This window comes from Oryctolagus cuniculus, chromosome 2 (assembly GCF_964237555.1).
Source record: "Oryctolagus cuniculus chromosome 2, mOryCun1.1, whole genome shotgun sequence".
NCBI classification, from domain to species: Eukaryota; Metazoa; Chordata; class Mammalia; order Lagomorpha; family Leporidae; genus Oryctolagus; species Oryctolagus cuniculus.
In genome coordinates, this window is record NC_091433.1 from 167,714,794 (window position 1) to 167,735,238 (window position 20,445).

A 20,445-nucleotide genomic window follows, 5' to 3' on the forward strand; every position below is an offset into this window, starting at 1 on the left:
TCAGCCAGATCCGCATGCCTTAAGGGCTGATTCTGAGGCCAGAGTGCTGTTTAGGACATCTGCCATTCTATGGGTCTGCTGTGTATCTCACTTCCCATGTTGGATTGTTCTCTCCCTTTTTGATTCTATCAGCTAGTATTTGCAGACACTATTCTTGTTTATGTGATCCCTTTGGTTCTTAGTCCTATCATTATGATCAATTGTGAACAGAAATTGATCACTGGGACTAGTGAGATGGCATTGGTACATGCCACCTTGATGGGATTGAATTGGAATCCCCTGGTATGTTTCTAACTCTACTGTTTGAGGTAAGTCAGCTTGAGCATGTCCCGAATTGCACATCTCTTCCCTCTCTTATTCCCACTCTTATATTTAACAGTGATCACTTTTCAGTTAAGTTTCAGCACTTAAGAAGAATTGTGTATTGATTACAGTATTCAACCAAAAATATTAAGTAGAACAAACAAAAATACTAAGAGGGATAACATATTAAGTTGTTGTACATGAAAAAACTAAACATTCCATTAAAAACCAATTCAGTAAAGTTGCAGGTTACAAAATAAAACATAAAAAATTGGCTTTTTTGTGTACTAAAGATGAAGTTACAGAAAAAGAGATCCCATTAACAATAGCCCCCAAAATAGAGTATTTCTAAATAAATCTAACTAAAGAAGTGAAAGATCTCTACTTTTATAATTATCAAAGATGATGAAAGAAGTCATCAAGTACACATACAAAAATGGAAAGATATTCCTTGTTCATGGATATGAAGAATCAGTATCACTAAAATGTCTATACTACCTAAAGCAACCTAGATTCAATGCAATCCATATGGAAGTACAAATGGCATTCTTTACAGAGAAAGAAAAAAATCCTTAAATTAATATTGAATCACAAAAGACCCTGATTAGACAAAGGGTTCCTGAGCAAGAAATATTAAACTGGAGGCTTCACAATACCTAATTTCCAAGCATACTACAAAGCTATAGTAATTAAGATAGCATGGTACTGGCATAAAACTGATATATAGGTCAATGGAATAGAATAGAGAACCCATAAATTAATCCATGTACTTACAGCCAACTGATTTTTAACAGACAATGCAATGGAGTAAGGATAATCTCTTCAACAAATGGTGCTGGCAAAACTTGATGTACAGATATAGAAGAATGAAATTATATCCATACTTCTATAATATGTAAAAATCAACTCAAGATGGATCAAAGACCTAAATTTAAGACCTGAGACTATGAAGTTGCTGGAAGAAAACATAGGGGAAAAACTACAAGACATTGGTGTGGGTGATGATTTATTGGACAAGACCCAGAGAGCATAGGCAACAAGAACAAAACTAAGCAAAGGGTACTCTATCAAACTCAGACATTTTTACACAGCAAATGAAACAATCAAGAGTAAAGACACATCCAACAGAATACTTAAAAATATTTGCAAACACCTATCTGACAAAGGACTAATATTCCAAATATGTCAGCAACTTTTAAAAACTCAACAAAAAAGAACCAATCCAGCAGAGAAATGACTAAGGGATTTCAATAGACAGTTCAAAAGAAGAAATACAAATGGGCAACAAATATATAAATAAACATTCAACATTACTAGCCATCAGGGAAATGCAAATCAAAAACACAATGATTTTTCACCTCATCACTGTTCAGAATGGTTAAAATCCAAAAGGCAGAGAGGAACAAATGCTGGGGGAGGTTGTAGTGGCTGGGAAACACTTAACACACAGTTGATGGGAATGTAAATTAGTGCAGTCACTGTGAAAAACAGTGTGGCAATTTCTTTAGAAACAGACTTACCACATGCCCCAGCAATTCTAATACTGGGTATGTATCCAAAAGACTAGAATCCAATGTATCAAAGAGATACCTGCACCACCATGTTTATAGGGTGTTCATCATCAGATGAGTAGATAAAGAAAATATGGGTGTATATACACAATTTTATTCTATAAAAAATGGAATTCTACCACTTTCAGCAAACTAGACACAACTAGAGGATATCATGTTGAGTGAAATATGTCAGACCCTGTAAGACAAATACTGCATATTCTCCCTTATATGTGGGAGCTAAAAGTTAAAGAGAGAGAGAGAGAAAGAGAGAGAGAGAGAGAAGAAAGAATTATCTATTAGTATTGCTGCGAATATAGTTTTTTTTTTCTTTTATTGACAGGTAGAGATATACACAGTGAGAGAGAGTGACAGAGAGAAAAGTCTTCCTTCCGTTGGTTCACTCCCCAAATGGCTGCCATGGCCGGCGCTGCGCCGATCTGAAGCGAGGAGCCAAATGCTTCTTCCTGGTCTCCCATGTGGGTGCAGGGGCCCAAACACTTGGGCCATCCTCCACTGCACTCCCGGGCCACAGCAGAGAGTTGGACTGCAAAAGGAGCAACTGGGACTAGAACCTGATGCCCATATGGGATGCCAGCACCGCAAGGCGGAGGATTAACCAAGTGAGCCACAGCACCGGCCCTGCGAATATAGTTTTCTAAAAGTTTGTTTTATACATTTGCCAAGTGAATGGTTAAGAATGTTTTATTCAGCCGGCGCCGCGGCTCACTAGGCTAATCCTCCGCCTAGCGGCGCCGGCACACCAGGTTCTAGTCCCGGTCGGGGCGCCGGATTCTGTCCCGGTTGCCCCTCTTCCAGGCCAGCTCTCTGCTGTGGTCCGGGAGTGCAGTGGAGGATGGCCCAGGTGCTTGGGCCCTGCACCCCATGGGAGACCAGGAGAAGCACCTGCTCCTGGCTCCTGCCATTGGATCAGCGCGGTGCGCCGGCCGCAGAGTGCCGGCCGCGGCGGCCATTGGAGGGTGAACCAACGGCAAAGGAAGACCTTTCTCTCTGTCTCTCTCTCTCTCACTGTCCACTCTGCCTGTCAAAAAAAAAAAAAAAAAAAAAAAAAAAAAGAATGTTTTATTGCCATAGCTTTAATGATTGTAATTACTTTAAAATTTACTGTATATGAGTGAAATGGTCATTGTTTATAGCCATTGTCCATATTCCCATTAAACTAGGGTCTTTTGGCTTTTTACTTATTAAACTTTTTATTTGGTGAAGTATTAAGCCTATTTACTGTAATGTAAATGTAAAATATATTATCTCAAAACCTAAGAGAAAAAGGGAGATGGATGGAGGGTGGCAGGGAGAGAGACAGAGAGAAGGGAGAGAGGAAAGAAATATCATTATTTTCTTAGAACTTTATCTACAAATCACATTGAATCTATTAAAAACTAATTAAAATTAAAAAAATATAAAAATATAGAATGAAGGAACAGAAATGGAAAGTAGAGGAGGAGGCTCCACTTACCTTTATCTGGGCGCTTGGAGTTCTTCATGCAGTGAAATTACAGCAAAGAAGGATGATACTGTACTGGGTGAAGTGACTGATCCTATCAAGGAGAAAGCAGGTTTATTTTACACAGTGCAGACAAGGGATAGCGTGCCTCAGTGTAGAAAATTTTCTAAGGCACTTCTTACTACACCTGTGTACTAAAAATAAAGTTAACAAAAATGAAAGTTACCCTGTTTAGGCAGCCTTGCTAATGGTTAAGACCCTTCAGAAATAACTTTTCAATCACACTGTAAAGAAAGGCACAATGGCCTAAGCTGAGCTACTTGCTGAGAGCAGAAAGAAATGCACAAAGTGTAAAGGCAGAAGGTGATTATGACCACGCCCTGCAGTCGCAAGGCAAGCTACAGAAATGAAGACTGTGAATGATAAGAACACTTCTTCACAGCTTTCTCAAGAATATGTTTATGTATGTGTCAAATATTTTTGTTTTCTTCATTTATTTCATCAGCTTATCGTGTACCATAATATTTGTTAATAGCAATTAGCTTTATACGCTAGCATTGATAACTACAAAAATACACCCAGTACATAATGACTCCATTCAAACCCCTTATTGAAAGATTTGATTTAGTGTAATCATGACTGTTAGCCGCTTAAGGCCATTGTCCTTAGCATGGCACCATCTTCCTTTAGAATGACTGCCTGAGAAAGTTCAGTGGTGTTTAAAAATTTACAGTTTGTTCCAGCTAACACTTGATGATAGGCTCCCTGATCAGAGCAGTTATTTTAGAAAGCTCTGCTCCTTTAGAGATGTAAATCTTCCATCACCCAGAATTGTTTCTTCAAAGGCAGCCCCAAAGCCCTCTCTTTGAAATGCAAATTTGAGACATTCACTCTCAGAAGAATTATGTCTAACTTTGGCTAGTGCAGTGCTTCAACTTATACCACCACCTCCTATTACAAACATGCAGACTAGAAGTTTATTCCTCTCTGGATGCACACCTAGGAACACATCCAGATGGCCTCATCTCAGGACCAATACCCCTTTCCAGCTTTCTATGTCTTTCCACTTGTAGATCTCAGCTTTTAAAGTTTCCTGCTTTTTTTTCTTGAAGTTTGATTTTCTTTAGGCTAATCTCTCTTCCATATTATAACAGATATTGCTGAAGAAAATTTGTCCTCACTACTTTAACTGGTGTCTTCCTTTGGTTATCTTTTATATTGTTTAATGTCAAGAGGATAGTGTTAGATAAGTCAGGGAAAGAACATCATGACAAAAAATGATGACAATGATAATTCTCACAAAAAAAGATGAATTATACGTATTCTGGGGGAGTTTTCTAGATTTTTGGCTGCATGTGGAATAACACTATCAGGTGAGACAGAAGCATGACAGTACTACTAACTTCCTTTGGAGAATAAGGATGGTTTAAGGAGAGTTTTAAATGTGCTGATAAGGGATGGACTGTGAAGGCTGTCATGTGTTAACTTGTCTAGGCTGAACTAACCTTCCAAAAATCACACTCTGTCCCTGCATTTGATAAGGGGAAACTGTAAGAGATTCTTGAGCAAAGTTTGGAGGATAGAAGAAAAGCATCAGGCATGTATGAAGTTTACCCACATTGTCATTTAACTGTTGACTTACTTTGCTGGCATAAGACAGCGGATGGCCTGCAGTAAGGCCACCTTTCAAGAAGCTTCAACACTTGGGCTAGATGTGTGTGCCTAACTGCATTGGAAGGGTCCCAATTTCTACAGGAAACCCCTATCATCAAGGTCAGAGGGCATGAGAACCAAGCTGCAGCACATGCTAGTAGATCCTGACTCATTCTCTCTCAAAACATCCATTGTTCCTTTCTGAATTCTTGCCAACAGACTTCAAACTCCAGTAGCGGGCACAAAACAAATCTTACAGGTATTGCATAAATAATTCTCATAATTATATAAGATTAAATCCCTGAATGGCAATGTGGGTTCATTCAGGATATAGGAGCCACACAATTGGTTGAACAAGAGAAGGGTAATATAAAATTATTAATATATAAAAGTAATGATAAGGAAAGTTATGGTACACCAGGACTGAGGGAGGAAGTGTGCACCTACCCAAGGAAGGCACACTTTGAATGGAGCACATGTGGTTAAGACCACTGGGTAAAAGAGATATTCACTGGTTTGTACAGGCTAGATTCCTTTTGCAGTTCTTGGGCGAAGAATAGGTCTCTATCCACAGGGTAGATGGAAAAGCAGACAGTGGATTGTGTTATAGGCATACAGTGGCAAGTTCAGGGATGTGTCAGAGCAAGACACCTTCAGAAAGTACAGGACATGTTAGAATATTCAAAAGGAACATCAGCTCAGTATGTGACGCTCCGGGCCACAGGTGGCTGTGTACAGTCTGCTTGGTGACTCAGATGCCAGGACCTACAAGAGTTTTTCACAGCATAAAGACTGAAGGAGAGGTGAAGAAACTTCTCATTTCCACATCTCCAGACAGAGGACAAATTTACTGGCAAGCCAAGAGGGCAAGATTACAGAAGGCCCAGTATCTGTTTGACTCCACCAGATGCCCTCCCACCTACATCACTGACTGGCAGATGGTACTGGACATGGCAGAAGAACCCATTTCTCCTCAGTGTCCTTCCAGAACTCTTTGCCAAGATAGCATAACATAATGGTCATTTCAAAGAGAAATACTTGTTTCACGATCAGGCAGATTTGGGACCTGCTCTCCAAAGGAATGATGTAACAATGAAACTGCAACTTTTCCCATTTAGAAGAAAGCGACAGAGTTTTTCCTTACTGTTAAAGAGATAAATCTATTTACCAGAACTTTCCCCTCAGTTATATAATTAATATTTTGAACTGGATTAATTAGTTAAAGCTTTGTCATTGGTACTTTAGGAATTTATGGAAATTCTTCATCGATGTTAGATGCATAGAATACTGTATCATTACCAGTCCAGGAAGTTAATGCCACATAAAAGGAATTTTTCTCTTTTTCAGTACTTTTTCTTTACATCCCTTATCATTTACTTTTTTCTTCCCAGTATGACTTTGTACTTTGCTTCTCTCATCTTGCAATCCTCTGTCATACACGTACATAACTCGCATAATATGAGCTTTCTCTTCTTGGAAAATCTATTTGGCTTATTTCAGGTTATGTCATTTAATAACTATTGCACTTACACATAATCATATATTAATATATTTAATTATTTAATTTGGCTAGCAGGCAAAAATTGTTCTTATATTTTTTTCATTTGCTTGAATTTATTGCCTAATTTTTAAAATCCGTTATCTCAGTAAAATTATAAATCTGACTTCTCTTTATATATTTACATTCTTAAATTTCATTACTCTAGTTTATATAGTGTTTCAAGTTTCATTCCTACCATTTCCCGTTCTGCTGCTACTCTCTAAAATGGATGTTATGCGATAAAATTCCTTTTGTCTTCACTAAGGAACTGAAATATCACAGACACAGAATGTTTTATATCTTAGTAAAAATAATTCTTTCAAATCCAAACTTTACGTTCAAAACACATTAATTTTCCCTCAATATGTACTCTGAATATTTGGCTTTAATTAATTTGCTTTGGATAGTCTGTAAAGAGGTTTTGTTGAATTCTAATTCTTTTTTAGAATCGCTTTTTTAATGAGATTCTTACATGTATAATCCCATGAAGTTACTTTGAGCCACCTATACACATGGGAGAATTTTTATTATACTTCATTCTTCAAAGATGAAAATTTTCTGACAAGTATAGGTAATATAATCCTTATAATGAAAATAAAACACATTAAGATCATACACACAAACCAGAACTCACAAGAAGGAAATACTCTAACAAATGTTAAGGCATTACAGCACAAAATTCTCAAGAAGAACTATTAATTTTTTATTTTAGCGTGTAAGGATGTCATTCTTTTTTCTCATCAATTCTTGTGTTAATGTGATATTAATACAAGGAGAACAGATTCAATATAATCATTAGATACAATCTAATAAAATAATATTTCCTTCCCTCTCGCCCTCACTTCCCCCTCTTTCTAATTCCCTTTTTAGTTTTTGAGATAGCATGTTTTTAATTTACATTATAGTCAAAGCCTTAATGTTCTATGAAGTAAAGTGTTCAACAAATAAAATTTAAAAGATCCTAGTTTGGCAGGTTTAAGCAAGGGTTATAAACAATAATCAAATGATAAGATTACCATCTCACTCAAATGCAGTAAATTTAAAAATAATCACAGATCATTAAAACAATGGTAGTATTTCATTCTTAACCATTGGTTTGACAAAGAGCTAATACAAAGTTTGAAAAAACTTTGTTTGCACCAACACTGATACACACAGGCAATTCTTTCCTTTTTCATTTTCGTTTTTTAATTTTTTTTTTCCTTTTTGGATTTTAGCTTCCACATGTAAGGGAGAGACCTTACATGTGACTGTGGTATTTGTACCTATCCAACAAAGGCTATGTATCCAGAATATGTCCAAGACTCAAAAAAACCAATACTATATTCTCAAAAGAACACATGCAAATGGCCAACAAATTTATGAAAAAATGCTCAATATCACTAGCCATCAGGGAAATGCAAATCAAAATCCCAGTGAGATATTAACTCATCCCTGACAGAATGGCTGTTATTCTCAATACAGAAAACAAAAAATACAGATGAAGACATGTTAGAAAGGGGAACTATTATACACTACTGGCGGGAATGTAAATTAATGTAATAGTATGGGAAATAGTAGAGAGATTTGTTTAAAAACTAGAAGCAGATTTGTCATATGACCCAGCAATCCTGCTACTGGATATATACCCAAAATATGTGAAAATCTTGTATGAAATAGATACATACATGTACCAACATGTTTATAGAAGCACTGTTCACAACAGGTAAAATGTGGAATCAACCAGGGTGTTCATCATCAGATAAATGGATAAAGAAAATGTGGGGGCCTGGTGCTGTGGCATGGCAGGTAAAGCTACCACCTGCAGTGGCTGCATCCCATGTGGGCGCTGGTTCGAGTTCCGGCTGTTCCACTTCCGATCTGGCTCTTTGCTATGACCTGGGAAAGTAGTAGAAGATGGCCCAAGTTCTTGGTGATGGACAACTGGGGAGTGAACCAGCGAATGGAAGACCTCTCTCTCTCTCTCTGCCTCTCTTCCTTTGTGTAACTCTGACTTTCAAATAAGTAAATACATAAATCTTTAAAAAAAAAGAAAATGTGTTATATGTAGACAATGGAATATTATTCAGCTATAAAAAGAGTTAAATTCTACCATTTGCATTCAAATGGATACAACTGGAAAACTTCATGTTGACTGAAATAAGCCAGACACAGAGGATGCCATGTTTAGTTGATTTAATATATAATAGTCTGTTCAAAGTGGTAATGGCAACAATATATTGGACTGTTATGGCTTATGGATAAATGGGTTGTATAACAGCAACATTATAATGAATGGGAGAAAGGAATTGGTAGTATGTAATTCTCAGTTATGTACGCTGTCCATGAAGTGACACAGTATCTGACAGTGATTTAGTATCTTTTGTAAGTATATATTACAAACTCAAGAGAAACCACTAAAATCAGATCAGAAGAAGTATAATTCATGCACTAAGAGAAGACAGAAAATGGAATCATATGGAGAAACGTATGGACTCTACTAAAGGTCTGTTAGAACTGACAAATTCAGTACACTGGAAAGTCAGTTGAGTCTTAACATGCCAAAATGAACTCACTGAGAAAAAATTTAAGAACAACCCTCTGCACAAAAAACCTAGGATTAACCTTACCATGGTGGCGGGAGACAAATTGGTATTACTGTCAAGAGATTCAACTTTATTCTCTGTCAGACATCAGATAACTACATGACTGAATCAAAATAGTTTCATAAGGAAGGCACTTGTATTATCTCCATGTTAGAGATGAGGAAACTGAGTTTCTCTGTGTCTCAGTAACTTGTACACTGTCATACAAATAGCAAAGGAGGAAGGCTGAAATTCAGTCCTAGACAATCCAGGTCAAGAGCTTGTGTTATTACTACAATTTCCTACTGGCTCAACCACTGCATGGCCCTCAACTGGGCTGTGGGAAAACTATTATTATTGTTATTGCTAGCAATAACTTGTTCCTCAGAAAATACTGTACATGACAAACATTAATGAGTTTCATAGTAGAATACCGCTGTATGTTAGGGCACCTACCTATAGGAATGCATCTGTAACTTTTTCAAAAAATTTATTTATTTATCTGAAAGGCAGAGTTACACAGAGGCAGAAGTAGAGAGACACACACACACAGGGAGAGAAACAGAGAAAGGTCTCCCATCTACTGGTTCGCTCCCCAAATGGCTGCAACAGCTGCAGCCGTGCTGATCCTAAGCCAGGAGCCAGGAGCTTCTTCTGGGTCTCCCACGGAGGTGCAGGGGCCCAAGGACTTGGGCCATCTTCACTGCTTTCCCAGGTCACAGCAGAGAGCTGGTTTAGAAGTGGAGCAGCTGGGACTCGAATAAGCGCTATATGGGATGTCAGCACTGCAGGCGCTGGTTTTAACTGCTCAGTCCACAGCACTGGCCCCTGTAAATGACTCTTTAACTAGATGATGTGAGAGATAATTGTAGGATTAATTGTGACCAAATTAGATTATTCATATGATAACCCGGTGATATGAAAGAGAAAAAGAATGAAAGAGAAGGAGGAGGAAGTTACTGTTTTTTGATTCTTGTTTTAGTCGGCTTTCTGTTACTACAATGAAATATCTGAGGTTAAGACACTTCAGAAAGAAAGAAAATTATTTTGGCTCTTGGTTTCTGAGGTTCGCAATCCAAGATTGAGTGGGCCATTGATTCAGCCACCTAACAAGACTGGATGATGGCAACAGCAGAGCACATGTAGAGAGACAATCATGTGGAAGAGACAGGAAGCAAAGAAAGAGTACCCTTATTGGGACTTTTCTGACAATATGTTGGGTCAGTGGAGCAGCTAAGACCTGAACCAGCATCCATATGGGATGCCCGGCAACACAGATGGAGTCTTAACTTACTATACCATAGCACTGGTCCCAAGCTTACTACGTTTTTAAAATTTGTTTTTAATTTATATAAAGGGAAAAAAATTCATGTATTGTTTACTATTGTGTTATTTAGGATAATTTTATGAACCTAATATTTTGTCCTTTTTTAAGATTTATTTTATTTGAAAGTCAGTTACACAGAGAAAGAAGGAGAGGCAGAGAGGGAGAATGGTCTTCCATCAGCTGGTTCACTCCCCAAATGGCCACAACAGCCGGAGATGTGCCGATCCGAAGCCAGGGGCCAGGGGCCAGGGGCCAAGAGCTTCTTCCAGGTCTCCCACGTGGGTGCAGGGGCCCAAGCACCTGGGCCATCTTGTACTGCTTTCCCAAGCCATAGCAGAGAGCTGGAAGGGAAGTGGAGCAGCTGGGACTTGAACCGTCAACCACATAGGATGCCATCACTGCAGGCTGCAATGCCACAGTGCAGGCCCCAAACTTAATATTTTGTAATGCTAAAGAAGAAAAAATCAAAACTAATTCTCAAGTGACACTCCCTGACATATGCAATGAATAAGCAAAATGTAAAATCCCTGAGGACATCTGAGTTGTAATTTAGTTTCTAAGTGTAAGATTTTCTTGGGCATTTTTTAAATCTTTCTATATTTCTTTCTTTCTTTCTTTTTTTTTTTTTTTTTTTTTTTTTTTTTTTGACAGGCAAAGTTAGTCAGTGAGAGAGACAGAGAGAAAGGTCTTCCTTTTCTGTTGGTTCACTCCCCAAATGGCTGCTATGGCCAGCGTGCTGCACCAATAAGAGAGCCAGGAGCCAGGTGCTTCTCCTGGTCTCCCATGCGGGTGCAGGGCCCAAGGACTTGGGCCATCCTCCACTGCACTCCCGGGCCACAACAGAGAGCGGGACTGGAAGAGGAGCAACCGGGACAGAATCTGGCACCCCAATGGGGACTAGAACCCAGGGTGCCAGCGCCGCAGGCGGAGGATTAGCCAAGTGAGCCGTGGCGCTGGCCAATCTTTCTATATTTCTTAATGTTTTCCATCTGCTGCAAAACTTTCACATTGCCACAGTACAGTTTTACAGAGAAGGCATAGGACTTCTTAATATGTTGCTTATACTCTTGTAGGAAATTACCTTGTTGCCACGGTTCACTTGATAGCACTCAGTGGGCCAGCAGGTCATGGCTTAAGGACTTGAGCCACAGTAGTAATTCATAACCAGCTCTCATTGCACTTCAGCATGGTTCTGGGTCAAAAGCACCATTATCCTTCTCTTCAGGTTCATACATCTTTCAACCTATGACTTTCACCCTGATAAACCTCTTGAGAATAGAAAGTACTGTTTATCTTGGAAAGATATTTGTGAGGCTATCGACAGTGGATAAGAAATTGCTTATTGAAAGAAAGCCAAATTCTTTTAAATGTATACCATTTTGTCTATACACACACACACACATTCCCACACATATCCTCCAACATACCTATGGGAAGGCAAAAATTATGGAGCACTATGAACAGTTGGTAAGGGCAATAATTCACATTCCCAATTTTGCAAATAGTTATCCAAAGCTTTTATCCATTAAAGACCTGCTTTTACCAGTTGCCATCACGCCTCTTGGCTGATAAGACTACATCATACTTTATTTATAACAGAAAAGTACTCAGAGAGAAAATTATTTTTACTCTGTTTTCACACACATTTCTCTTTCTTCATTGTAGGACAAGAAATCACCCTGTTCTAACAGTGGAATATCCTCATTCCTCACCTTCCCCAGGACTTCAATCTTGCATTTCTTTTTTGCTCATATCATTAGTTTTTCTCTCTCCCTGATCCTTCCTACCAATTGACAACATGTTCTATTGCCTTGAAAGCCAATCGATAAATCAAACATACCAGTAAACAAACCAACCCTTTTTGAAAACTCCACTTTTGCTACTGCTTTCTCATTTCCCACATTTTCCTTTACAGATAAGGGAAAAACATTTAACAGAGTGGCTTTTATCTGCTGATTCTAATCCATGCCCTCAAATCAATCAATCAATCTATCTATCTATTAAATATTTATTTATTGCTTACTTGAGAGTCAGAGTTACTCAGAGAAAGGAGAGGCAGACAGAGAGAGAGGTCTTCCGTCTGCTGGTTCACTCCCCAGTTGGCTGCAATGGCCGGAACTGCGCCAATCCGGAGCCAGGAGCCAGGAGCTTCTTCCGGGTCTCCCATATGAATGCAGGGTCCCAAGGACTTGGGCCATCTTCTACTGCTTTTCCAGGCCATAGCAGAGAGCTGGATCGAAAGTGGAGCAGCCAGGGCTAGAAATGGCGCCCATATAGGATGTAGGCACCATGGCTCACTTGGTAAATTCCCCACCAGTGGCACCTGCATTCCATATGGGTGCTGGGTTCTAGTCCCAGATGCTCCTTTTCCAGTCCAGCTCTCTGCTGTGGCCTGAGAAGGCAGTGGAGGATGGACCAATTGCTTCAGTGCTTGTACCTGCGTCGGAGACCAGGAAGAAGTACCTGGCTCCTGGCTTCGGATCGACGTAGCTCTGGCCATGGCAGTCATTTGGGAGGGGTGAACCAATGGAAGGAAGATCTTTCTCTCTGTCTCTCCCTCTCTCACTGTCTAACTCTATCTGTCAAAATAAAAAAAAAATCTATATTTTAAACCAAACTTCAAAGGTAAGATAATGAAATGATTATGTTCATAACATCGGAGTATATGAAGATTTCTTATAACACAAATAGAACTATGATATAAATCTTAACAAAGTAAACTACAATGAAGATTAAAGTTGTAGATTCATAAACATGTACTATTATAATGAATAGGAAAACTATGTAATAGGAGGAGATATCTGCAAGTTATAAATCTTACAAATGATTTATTTAGAACATACAAAGATCTCTTGCAAATTAATAAGAAAAAGGCAGATATTCCAATAGAATTAAAAAGATGATCCAGACACTTCACAAGAGGGAATATTAAAATAGAAAATAGTCATAGCATATGCAAATCTATTGCAACTTAAAGCAATAGATTTCTCTTTTTCTCTGTCTCTGTCTCTCTCTCCCTCCTTCCCTTCCCCTCCCCTCCCCCCTCCTCTCCTCTTCTTTTCTTTTCCTTTCTTTCTCTCTCTCTTTCTCTCCCTCTTTCTCTCTCTCCCTCTCTCTCTCTCTTTCTTTCTCTGTCTCTCTCTCTTTCTTTCTTTAAAGATTTATTTATTTGTTTGAAAGGCAGAGTTACAGAAAGCAGAGGCAGAGAGAGAGAGAGTGGTGAAGAGGAGCATCAGTTTATGCACATTAGCTACTTAGGTGATGGTGGTGCCCAGAAGTTTAACTTAGGGTCTGCCTTAAAGGAGAGTGGTTCATACTGAAGATATGTATTTGGAGATCATCAGTGCAGAAAGGATATATAAAAGCATAAAATATATAAGATAAAACAAGTGAGTCTAGGTAATTAAAGATATCTAAAAACTATTTAGGCATGCAGAACAGAATAGTAAAATAGAAAAAAATGATAAATTGAAATGAAAGAGCACTGAAGTTGTGACAGGAAGATCAGAAACAGTGGCCTGGAAGCCAAATGAAGATCAACTATAGAAAATGCTGTATTAAGTAACATTAGGACTTAGAACTGAATAATGGCTTTAGTATATAGGTTATTGACATTCTTGGATTGTAGAGTGGATGAAAGAATGAATAAGTAAACCAGGCAAACAGAAGATTATTGGAAATCATATGAAAGTGATTTTTTTTGTTAACAAGGGAAGAAAGAATTAGCTGGAAAAAAATGGGTTCAAGAAAAATTATAATATATACAAAGGGACTTCTAGTTCACGGAAGACGGAGTTAAAAGATAGGTCTAATTTGGTAAAATGATTTTTTGAAATCTGTAGTCTCTTCATGATACATATTTTCTATGAAGTTTCTAAAGACCCCCTCATATTTTAGGTGATAGAAACAATAACATGGGTCTCGACGGGAATGATGAAAGTAGAAGGAAATTGATTGATGTGGAAAGGACACAGAGAAATGCTGTAAAACTTATTCCCAAGCACTGGGGAATAAAGCACTGGATCTGATACCATGCTCACTCCTTGTACTGTTTTCCCTTATTCCAAGTCAAACTCTTCCTCATCAACATAATTTGCTCCTGATATTTCACTATCACCTAATATCTCACTGTGGTTACCACTTTACAGAATGTATTAATGATTATCCAAGTTCAGATTAACTTTCTATACTCACTAACAATCACTAGATACCATTGGAATAACAAGTTCCTGAAGATGCTCATTGATCCACTGGCTAGTAGATTTAAAAATTATGTCAAATAACATGGAGTCCTTTTGTGTGTGTGGAAAAGATCATGTGAGAATAGAGAAAGAAGGCTCCTAACAAAAAAGGGAGAGGCTTCAACACTAGCCAGTCTTGCCTGCCCCTTGGTCTAGGGCCTCCAGTCTTCAAGACTGTGAGAAAACACATCTTATTGTCCAAGCCAACTAATCTTTGGTATTTTGCTTTTCTTTATTTTTCTTTCTTTACATTTTTTTTAATTTGAAAGATAGGGTAACAGAGAGAGTAAAATCAGAGAGGTATCTTCCAACCACTGGTTCACCCCTCAAAAAGCCACAACAATGGGTTGAGCTAGGCTGAAGCCTGCAGCCAGGAGCTAGGAACTACATTGGGGTCTCCCTTGTGAGTAGTAGGGCCCCACATATTTAACTATTTTCATTTCATAGGTTCATTAGCAGGTAGCCGGATCAGAAGCATAGCAGATGGGACTGGACCTCTACTCTGTAATGTGAGGCTAGCATTGCAAGTGGGGGCTGACTCTCTAAACCACAATTCTGGCCCCAAATCTTTGATATTTCATTATGGTAGCTCAAAATCAATAATGTAACATATATTGCAAAGCCTGCCCTGGAACCCCCTCATTTTATCTGATAATTTCAGTTCTGATGTTTCATCCAGCTTCCTAGGTTGGGTGTGAAAAGATTGGTAGAGGAGAAGAAAAAGAGGTTATGAAGTGGAAGTATCATAAATTAGCTCTATGAAAACTCTTCTTTCTCTGCTAAAGCAATTGCTCCTGATTCTCTTGACAATGATATCTCTAGGGAACAGATCTCCATCTGTTAGTTGTTCTCTGAATTTTCTGACCAATTCTCTCATGGCTTTAAATTATCTCTCTGTTCTTCTGGTCCTGTATGATGAAAAGATAGCATTGTAGGACAGAAGATATGTATAACATCCTCTACTAAGTTTCCAGAATTAATTTCAGTATAACACAGAAGCATAATCCAAAGGGAATGAAAATTAAACTATGAATAGAATAAAATTCCAGTGGAGGCCAAATTTGACTGTGGACTCTATGGTGGATTGGGTTCTGAGTAAAAGCTTCAGATTCATTTAAGTTCATTTCTACTCTATAGACATCAGTTGATTATATGAAACTATCTTATGAGTTTTCTGCCCATTTACTTTTTTTCTATAACTCTCCAATGATGAATTCAAATTTAACTGAATCCATATGCAAACATAATTTAGCTAAGGCTACTCTTCCATTATATGAAATCACTCCCATCCAAACGAGGTATCTGGGAAACTAATTCTATCTATACTGAACATTGTTTAGAGCATCAAAGCAGAGTCACTGTGGTAAGGCAATAGCAGAATTTCGTGAAAGATTACCTTTCTTGGTAGGAGAGGTTTGATGTATGTATGCTGTGGTTAAAGAGAGAGAAAAAGAAGGAAAGTGGGTAATCTTTGGTACTGATAATGATTATGCATACAGGAGATCAGAAACTGACCTTATCAATATTTCAATTTATTTCAATCTCCAAAGACTTACTGACATAAGTAGATTTTATGTGGCTCACAGGTAATGATCCACTCAAATCCAATGTTCCTTGCTACTTATTAAGTAGTGCAGCCAGCATTCCTGGGCCATGACATACTTGAAAGTCTTTAATGAGTTAACGTCCTCTTTATTTTTTCTTCAATTGTTTCCAGGTCAAATTATGTTCCAAAGAAAGTGCAAACTCAGATTTAATTTTTGAAGAATTAGTGAAAGGAAAAAGTATATTTAAAGTGTGTTATAGGGGAAAATTTTAAGAATTAACCTAAACAATGAATGATGTAGTCCTTTAGCTAATTCTATTATATAGCCTGAGGCATTATTTGGATTTTTACTACTTTTCAAATTAAATGAATATGTTCTCAGTCATAAATTTTCCTCTTTGTAAGTAAGTATTGATAGCTACTCATTAAACAACTAAATTAAATTATTTTACATTTTATCTCAACCACATTCTACAAAAGTTTAAAAAACACAACAGTGTGTTAACAATAAGGCAAAACCTGGACTGAGGTTTTTCAGTCAGTTCTATGCTTTATCGCTGAAACATATAAAATATTCATTCATCAATAATTTCCATTTGTTTCAAATCCATGCAAAATAGATTTTAGGTTGATCTTTTAAGAACTAAAATTTAATTAATTGAGTGCTTTAAAAATGTGTCACTTTAATTATTATATGTTAGTTACTGTCAATATTTGAGTTATATCTATTACTTATTAGTAAAACAGATTTTTAAATAATTAAAAATTCATTTCCCAATAGTCTTGAAAAATGGGATAAATGTATCTTTGTTTAGAACCTTTAAGATAAAATTTTAGATCCATTACATGTGAAGTTCTTCAAACTATTCTCTATTCATAATCCTGTGAAAGTGATATTCAATAATGCACATCTTTAAATTCATCATAGCCTAAAGACTTTTACAAGCAAGAAATAAGAATTGGTTTCATATAATTCATAAGGGAAAATGCAGACTCAGTTCAAAGAATGCAAAATGCAAACCATGAAATAAAATAACTGCTTTTATTTACAAAAGTAGAAATAATCAATCTGATTGGTATAAGCTTAGCAGCACTCAAATAGAAAAATGTGCTGGTGTGAACCATAAATAATTACATCTGAAACAGGGAGAGCTCAACCATTGCACATTTTCAGAATCAGGACAAGTCCTATTATTTTATTACCTGGAATACTCTTTATTTATTTGTATTGTGAAAAGCTAACAGTGGAGTGGATTTATGTAGGATGTCACTTTGCCTACTGTCATTAGTTAAGAGAACGTTATTCCAGTCAGTCATTATGATTAGAAGAACACCAATATTACTAAAAAAAAATACATTCTGTACATTTAGGTGCAATTTTAGGTATTTTCAGTATAATATATTACCTTTGTCATTTTTTTTCTTTCCCATGGTTGGTCAATTACTTCTTTCTGAAATGCAAGGCATATGAAAGGTTAATTACTTGGAACATTTCTAGTCTTATTTCATTATTAGCTAGTGTGATACAGCAGCAACTGATTTACAGAACAGGTTAAGTACTAGACAATGAATTAGGTGAATCTCTGACATACCCTCCTTTTGTATGTAATGTTTGCTATAGAAAGAAAAACATTTGTTTTCATTCCAGGCATATTTACCCTGAGGGTTATAACTTAAATGATATAAAGGGGGAAGAGAACATTTATCTATTACTAATGGCTAGGCTTTTCATTTTGAGCTAAAAGGACATGTCTCTACATTTTAGTAATAACAAAATCTATCTCCAACTGTCAGTCTCAAAAAAATGTTGTTCATATAAAATTCATAGAACTAAAAGAGTTCCTGTCATAATGCTTTTGCAGAGCATTGTCAAATCTCTCTAGGCCTTTAGTTTAAATGTCATTTCTAGTCAATTTCAGGGATTTGGAAGTGTTTTAGTGTTTTTTTTTTCCTAGGGATATATTGGGTTTTTCAAATAATTAATTTTTTTTAATAAAAGGCCCTCTGCTGTCAAGCCCCTGTAAATCCCTCCCACATGATGTCATTTGTAAATTACTTATAGGAGAAAATGTACATGGATTTTTTAAATTGGTTTTCAAGTGGTAGAAAATGGACAAAAATTGCTAGGATAAGAGCTTCACAAATAACAAAGTCAACCATTCTGGCAAACTACAGTGGGATGCCTCTATAATCCTACTCACTCCGGGGAAGGGTGAATTATGAATCAAAACTGGCCTGAGATTTCACCTGTTGTATTCCACTGTTGAAGAATAAAAATGATTCTACACTATGCTGGATGCACATAAAAGGCCACCAGTTATGGTAAGTCTGAAAATGACCTCAGGGTGGCATTCTAATACGTTATGGCTTTTTCCAGACATTCTTAGAACAAATATTCATATAAATTTGGGACATTATCTTCCAACTTGACTGGCAGTGATTATTTACAATATTCATAGATACATGCCCTAAAAAGATCATTTCTTTCTTTTAAAAAATACTTTGGGATGAGTAATCCCCTCCAGTTTTCCTCAGTCTCCACGTCCGTCCCTCAGGGCGCGGCCCAAAACCCGGAAAACCAGAGCGCTCGCTCCCCATGGACCACACGGAGGACTCGCCCGCCGAGGAGCCGCCTGCGCATGCTCCATCGCTTGGGAAATTTGGTGAGAGACCGCCACTCAAGGGACTCACTAGGGAAGCAATGGGAAACTATTTAAAAGAGCGAGGGGATCAAACAGTACTTATTCTTCATGCAAAAGTTGCACAGAAGTCATATGGAAATGAGAAAAGGTTTTTTTGCCCTCCTCCTTGTGTGTATCTTATGGGCAATGGATGGAAGAAAAAAAAAAAGAGCAAATGGAACGTGATGGTTGTTCTGAACAGGAGTCTCAACCTTGTGCATTTATTGGGATAGGAAATATTGACCAAGAAATGCAGCAGCTGAACTTGGAAGGAAAGAACTTGCACAGCCAAAACGCTGTACATATCTGATTCAGACAAGAGAAGACACTTCATGTTGTCTGTAAAGATGTTCTATGGCAACAGTGATGACATCGGTGTGTCCCTCAGCAAGCGGATCAAAGTCATCTCCAAGTCATCCAAAAAGAAGCAATTGTTGAAAAATGCGGACTTGTGCATTGCCTCAGGCTCTATTTAATCGCCTTCGGTCCCAGACAGTCAGCACCAGATATTTGCATGTAGAAGGAGGTACCTTCCATGTCAGTTCTCAGCAGTGGGGAGCATTTTATATTCATCTCCTGGATGATGATGCATCAGAAGGAGAAGAATTTACAGTCCGAGATGGCTACATCCGTTATGGACAGACGGTCAAGCTCATGTGCTCAGTTACTGGCATGGCACTCCCAAGATTGATAATTAGGAAAGAAAAAAAAAATACTTTGGGATGGCTTCTTCTGCTGTACATGGTCTTAGGTAGATTTGCTGTCTTTTGTTTGTTGTTATCATATTCATTACAAATATACTTTTATATATTTTATACAAATATACTTATCTATTTATAATTGTTCATCTACCATGAAAATAGAAAAACAGCATTTATCATAAATTCATGATTTTATTTATTTTTATTTATATAAGGTGAAAACATTTCATGTATTTCATATATACAGATTTAAGAGCATATTAATAATTCCCACACTATCTTACTTGCCACCTGTGCACCCACACTCCTTCCTCCTTTGTTTCTTATTCTTTGAATTTTAACAATGGCATACTTTCAGGTTACCTTATAATCATAAGCTTAATACTCCACTAAGTAAAGAATTCAACAAACAGTAAGAAGGAAAAAGCACTCTTCCCCAATGGCAGAGATAAGGACTGTAAAAATGACCAAATCTCAAAATGTCAATTTTGCTCATATATACGACATTTTTTTGTAATTGATGCACAGTTATTCTTAAGTGTTGAAAATTAACTGAAATGTGATCCCTGTTGAACATGGTGGTGGGAATGGGAGAGGGAAGAGATGTATAATTTGGGACATGCTCAGGCTGACTTGCCCCAAGTGGTGGAGTTGGAAGCATACCAGGGGATTCCAATTCAATCCCATCGAGGTGGCATGTACCAATGCCATCTCACTGTTCCAGGTGATCAATTTCAGTTCACAGTTGGTCATGGTGAAGGGACTGGGAGTCAAAGGGAGCACATAGACAAGTCTAGTACCTGCTAACGCTAACTGATGGAGTAAATAAAGGGGAGAGTGATCCAACATGGGAAGTGAGATACTCAGCAGACTC

At 37.6% G+C, this 20,445-nt stretch overlaps 1 long non-coding RNA gene and 1 pseudogene across 2 annotated transcripts in view; one reads left to right on the top strand and one right to left on the bottom strand.

Annotated features, from left to right (window-relative positions):
- The window catches only part of LOC100341411 (uncharacterized), a 406,490-nt gene that overhangs the window by 186,807 nt on the left and 199,238 nt on the right, over nucleotides 1–20,445 (bottom strand). For both annotated transcript variants that reach the window (XR_011386936.1, XR_011386937.1), the window contains exons 2-3: nucleotides 17,596–17,640; nucleotides 3,331–3,412 (exon numbers count right to left, since the gene is read on the bottom strand). This is a non-coding gene — a long non-coding RNA (uncharacterized lncRNA). The remainder of the gene's footprint in view (nucleotides 1–3,330; nucleotides 3,413–17,595; nucleotides 17,641–20,445) is intronic.
- The window catches only part of LOC103347807 (recombining binding protein suppressor of hairless pseudogene), a 172,568-nt pseudogene continuing 170,881 nt past the window's right edge, over nucleotides 18,759–20,445 (top strand).